Here is a 6,278-nt window from a genome sequence, read left to right as displayed (position 1 = left end):
TCTACCTGTTCACTTCCACTCTCCTTACCATTAAGCGCTTCATTAAAAGGGAGCTCATTCTTGTAGTGATATCACCAGAGTTTTGAAATAGTCAGATCTCATACATATAGTAGCCAAATGGAGCCAAATAATTTTCTTTGGTTTGGTTTGGTTTTGTTTTTGTTTTTGTTTTTTTAAATTAAGTATTTATTGATCATTCTTGGGTGTTTCTCGGAGAGGGGGATATGGCAGGGTCATAGGATAATAGTGGAGAGAAGGTCAGCAGATAAACACATGAACAAAGGTCTCTGGTTTTCCTAGGCAGAGGACCCTGCGGCCTTCTGCAGTGTTTGTGCCCCTGGGTACTTGAGATTAGGGAGTGGTGATGACTCTTAAAGAGGATGCTGCCTTCAAGCATCTGTTTAACAAAGCACATCTTGCACCGCCCTTAGTCCATTTAACCCTGAGTTGACACAGCATATGTTTCAGAGAGCACGGGGCTGGGGGAAAGGCCATAGATCAACAGCATCCCAAGGCAGAAGAATTTCTCCTAGTACAGAACAAAATGGAGTCTCCTATGCCCACCTCTTTCTACACAGACACAGCAACAATCTGATCTCTCCTTCCTTTCCCCACACTTCCCCCCCTTCTTTTCAACAAAACCGCCATCGTCCTCATGGCCCACTCCCGATGGTCGCTGTCTCTTCGGAGCTGTTGGGTAAACCTCCCAGACGGGGTGGCCGGGCAGAGGCGCTCCTCACCTCCCAGATAGGGCGGCCGGGCAGAGGTGCTCCTCACTTCCCAGACAATGGGCAGCCTGGCAGAGGCGCTCCTCACTTCCCAGACGATGGGCAGCCTGGCAGAGGCGCTCCTCACCTCCCAGACGATGGGCCACCAGGCAGAGGCGCTCCTCACTTCCTCCCAGACGGGGCGGCCGGGCAGAGACGCTCCTCACTTCCTCCCAGACGGGGTGGCAGCCAGGCAGAGGCGCTCCTTACCTCCCAGACAGGGCGGCCGGGCAGAGGTGCTCCTCACTTCCCAGACGGGGCGGCCGGGCAGAGGTGCTCCTCACTTCCCAGACGGGGCGGCCGGGCAGAGGCGCTCCTCACTTCCCAGAGGGGGCGGCCGGGCAGAGGTGCTCCTCACTTCCTCCCAGACGGGGTGGCCGGGCAGAGGCGCTCCTCACCTCCCAGACGGGGCGGCCGGGCAGAGGCGCTCCTCACTTCCTCCCAGACGGGGTGACAGCCAGGCAGAGGCGCTCCTCACCTCCCAGACGGGGCCGCTGGGCAGAGGCGCTCCTCACCTCCCAGACGATGGGCCAGGCAGAGGCGCTCCTCACCTCCCAGACGGGGCGGCCGGGCAGAGGTGCTCCTCACTTCCTATACGGGATGGCGGCCGGGCAGAGGCGCTCCTCACTTCTCAGACGGGGCGGCCGGGCAGAGGCGCTCCTCACCTCCCAGACGATGGGCGGCCAGGCAGAGACGTTCCTCACTTCCTATAGGGGATGGCGGCCGGGCAGAGGCTGTAATCTTAGCACTTTAGGAGGCCAAGGCAGGCGGTTGGGAGGTGTAGGTTGTAGCGAGCCGAGATCACGCCACTGCACTCCAGCCTGAGCAACATTGAGCACTGAGTGAGCGAGACTCCGTCTGCAATCCCAGCACCTCGGGAGGCCGAGGCGGGCAGATCACTCGAGGCCAGGAGCTGGAGACCAGCCAGGTCAACAAGGCGAAACCCCGTCTCCACCAAAAATACAAAAACCAGTCAGGTGTGGCGGCGCGCGCCTGCAATCCCAGGCACTCCCAGGCAGGCCGAGGCAGGAGAATCACAGGAGCCCGAGGCAGGGAGGTTGCAGCGAGCCGAGATCACAGCAGTACAGTCCAGCTTCGATAACAGCGGGAGACCGAAAAAAGAAGTAGAGGGAGACCGAAGAGAGGGAGAGGGAGAGGGAGAGGAGGGACAGGGAGAGGAGGGAGACGGAGAGGAGGGAGAGGGAGAGGGCTGTTTTTTTTTTTTTTTTTTTTGAGACGGAGTCTCACTTTGTCACCCAGGCTGGAGTGCAGTGGCGCGATCCTGGCTCACTGCAAGCTCCGCCTCCCGAGTTGACGCCATTCTCCTGCCTCAGCCTTTCAAGTAGCGCCACCGCGCCCAGCTAATTTTTTTTGTATTTTTTTTAGTAGAGACGGGGTTTCACCACGTTAGCCAGGATGGTCTTGATCTCCTGACCTCGTGATCCACCCACCTCCGCCTCCCAAAGTGCTGGGATTACAGGCGTGAGCCACCGCCTGGTTTGGTTTTTTGAGACGGAGTCTCACTCTGTCGCCCAGGCTGGAGTGCAGTGGCGTGATCTATGCACTCTGAACTCTTAGGTTCAAGCGATTCTCCTGCCTCAGCCTCCTGAGTAGCTGGGATTACAGGCACGCACCACTGTGCCCGGCTAATTTTTTGTATTTTTAGTAGAGACAAGGTTTCACTATGTTGGTCAGGCTGGTCTTGAACTCCTGACCTTGTGATCCACCCGCCTTGGCCTCCCAAAGCCACAGCGCCCGGCCCAGAGCCAAATAATTTTCTGAATTAGAGATCTTTCCATATCTACATAGTATTCCTTTATTCTTTATTGTATAGATATAGGTAGTTTATTTTTTATTTGAGACAAGGTCTCACTCTGTCACCCAGGCTGGAGTGCAGTGGCATGATCATGGCTCACCACAGCCTCAACCTCCCGGGCTCAAGTGAGCTTCCCCTCTCAGCCTCCCAAGTAGCTGTGAGTACAGGTGCCCGCCACCACACCTGGCTAATTTTTGTATTTTTTGTAGAGACAGGGTTTCACCATGTTGCCCAGGCTTGTCTGGAACTCCTGGGCTCAAGTGATCCAACTGCCTCAGCCTACCAAAGTGCTTTGTGAGCCACTGTGCCTGGCTACAGGTAACTTATTTTAAAATTTGTCCTTGGGTTGCTGTGCACGGTGGCTCACGCCTGTAATCCCAGCACTTTGAGAGGCTGAGGCGGGCAGATCACATGAGGTCGAGAATTCAAGACCAGCCTGACCAACATGAAGAAACCTCTTCTCTACTAAAAATACAAAATTAGCTGGGTGTGGTGGTGCATGCCTGTAATCCCAGCTACTCAGGAGGCTGAGGCAGGAGAATCGCTTGAACCCGGGAGGTGGAGATTGTGGTGAGCCGAGGTCATGCCATTATTGCACTCCAGCCTGGGTAACAAGAGTGAAACTCTGTCTCAGAAAAAAAAAAAAAAAAAAAATTGTCCTTGGGTTGTTTTCTCCTTTCATGACTACAAACAGTGCTACAACAAATAACCTTGTACATTCTCTGTTTTGCACATGTGCAAGGATATCTGTTAGATAAATTACTAAGTATGTGCATTCTAAGTTTTAATAGATATAAGTTGTCACCAATAGAGGTTCATTCATTCATTATTTGTAGTTAATGAGCACTTACTACATTCTAAGCCTGTACTGTTCTGGAGTTTGGGGTTACAGCAGTATATACAACAAAGTCCTGGGTTTACAGTTGGAGAGCAGAGACATAAATGCATAGAATAGTGTCATCAGATGGTAAGTGCTCAAAACGGGGTGAAAAGGAGAATGATAGAGGGGATGGGAGCCACTGTTTTAGATCACATGATGAGCAAAGGCCTCAAGGAGGTAAGGAAAATTTGGTATGCATTTCAGGACTAGCGGGGAAAGGTAAGTTTATTAGTCCTGGGGCTGGAGTGTGCCTTGCATGTTTGAGGAGGAGCAGGAGGCCAACGTGGCTAATACAAATTGTGCAAGAGAAGAAATGGTAGGAGATGAGGTTGGAGTGCATTTTACCAATGCGTAGTACTTACCACGAAGGTTGTACCAACTTAAACTATCAGCAATACATTTGAGTACCCATTTCCCCCATATACTCATCAATGGAGAATGTTATCAAACTGAGTTTTGCCAATTTTGTAATATAAAAATGGTATCTTATAGTTTTGATGTGCATTTCTCTTATTTTAAGGGGGTCTGAGTATCATATATAAGAGCCTTTTTTTTTTTTTTTTAAGACTGAGTCTCGCTCTGTCGCCAGGCCAGAGAGCAGTGGCGCGATCTCAGCTCACTGCAACTTCCACCTCCTGGATTCAAGCAATTCTTCCACCTCAGCCTCCTGAGTAGCTGGGACTACAGGCATGCACCACCAGGCCAGGCTAATTTTTGTATTTTTAGTAGAGACGGGGCTTCACCGTGTTGGTCAGGATGGTCTTGATTTCTTGACCTCGTGATCAGCCTCCCAAAGTGCTGGGATTACAGGCGTGAGCCACTGCACACGGCCAAGAGCCATTTTTTATGAAATAACTTAAGTCCTTTGTTCATTTTTTTATTGGGTTGCTGGTCTTTTTCTTACAGATTTATGAAAGTTGTTTATTAAGGAAATTAGTCCTTAGTCTATGATATAAGTTGTCATTTAAAAAAATTTGATATTTTTTCCAGGTAGAATTTTTTAATGTGGTAAAATTTGTGAATATTTTTCTCTACACATCTGCACCTTTTGTCATACGTAGAAAGGCATTCCCCACAAGATTTTTTTTTCTTTTTTTTTTTTGAGATGGAGACTCACTCTGTTGCCCGGGCTGGAGTGTAGTGACGTGATCTTGGCTCAGTGCAAGCTCCGCCTCCCGCGAGTTCACGCCATTCTTCCGCCTCAGCCTCCCGAGTAGCTGGGACTACAGACCCCCGCGACCACGCCCAGCTAATTTTTTGTATTTTTAGTAAAGACGGGGTTTCACCGTGTTAGCCAGGATGGTCTCAAACTCCTGACCTTGTGATCCGCCCGCCTCGGCCTCCCAAAGTGCTGGGATTACAGGCGTGAGCCACCGCGCCCAGCCATGAAATATTATTTTTTTAAGGCAGCTCTATAGAGACAGAAAGCAGATGACGGCTGCCTGGGACTGAGGAACGGGAATTGACTATGGCTGCCTGGGACTGAGGAACGGGAATTGACTATGGCTGCCTGGGACTGAGGAACGGGAATTGACTATGGCTGCCTGGGACTGAGGAACGGGAATTGACTATGGCTGCCTGGGACTGAGGAACGGGAATTGACTATGGCTGCCTGGGACTGAGGAACGGGAATTGACTATGGCTGCCTGGGACTGAGGAACGGGAATTGACTATGGCTGCCTGGGGCTGAGGAACGGGAATTGACTATGGCTGCCTGGGGCTGAGGAACGGGAATTGACTATGGCTGCCTGGGGCTGAGGAACGGGAATTGACTATGGCTGCCTGGGGCTGAGGAACGGGAATTGACTATGGCTGCCTGGGGCTGAGGAACGGGAATTGACTATGGCTGCCTGGGGCTGAGGAACGGGAATTGACTATGGCTGCCTGGGGCTGAGGAACGGGAATTGACTATGGCTGCCTGGGGCTGAGGAACGGGAATTGACTATGGCTGCCTGGGGCTGAGGAACGGGAATTGACTATGGCTGCCTGGGGCTGGGAACGGGAATTGACTATGGCTGCCTGGGGCTGGGGATGGGAATTGACTATGGCTGCCTGGGGCTGGGGATGGGAATTGACTATGGCTGCCTGGGGCTGAGGAATGGGAATTGACTATGGCTGCCTGGGGCTGAGGAATGGGAATTGACTATGGCTGCCTGGGGCTGAGGAATGGGAATTGACTATGGCTGCCTGGGGCTGAGGAATGGGAATTGACTATGGCTGCCTGGGGCTGAGGAATGGGAATTGACTATGGCTGCCGGGGGCTGAGGAATGGGAATTGACTATGGCTGCCGGGGGCTGGGGATGGGAATTGACTATGGCTGCCGGGGGCTGGGGATGGGAATTGACTATGGCTGCCGGGGGCTGAGGAATGGGAATTGACTATGGCTGCCTGGGGCTGAGGAATGGGAATTGACTATGGCTGCCTGGGGCTGGGGATGGGAATTGACTATGGCTGCCGGGGACTGAGGAATGGGAATTGACTATGGCTGCCTGGGACTGAGGAATGGGAATTGACTATGGCTGCCTGGGACTGAGGAATGGGAATTGACTATGGCTGCCTGGGACTGAGGAATGGGAATTGACTATGGCTGCCGGGGGCTGGGGATGGGAATTGATTATGGCTGCCTGGGACTGAGGAATGGGAATTGACTATGGCTGCCTGGGACTGAGAATGGGAATTGACTATGGCTGCCGGGGGCTGGGGATGGGAATTGATTATGGCTGCCTGGGACTGAGGAATGGGAATTGATTATGGCTGCCTGGGACTGAGGAATGGGAATTGACTATGGCTGCCTGGGACTGAGGAATGGGAATT

Source organism: Pongo abelii, chromosome 2 (genome assembly GCF_028885655.2).
Source record: "Pongo abelii isolate AG06213 chromosome 2, NHGRI_mPonAbe1-v2.0_pri, whole genome shotgun sequence".
NCBI classification, from domain to species: Eukaryota; Metazoa; Chordata; class Mammalia; order Primates; family Hominidae; genus Pongo; species Pongo abelii.
Note: the sequence above shows the minus strand (reverse complement) of the source record.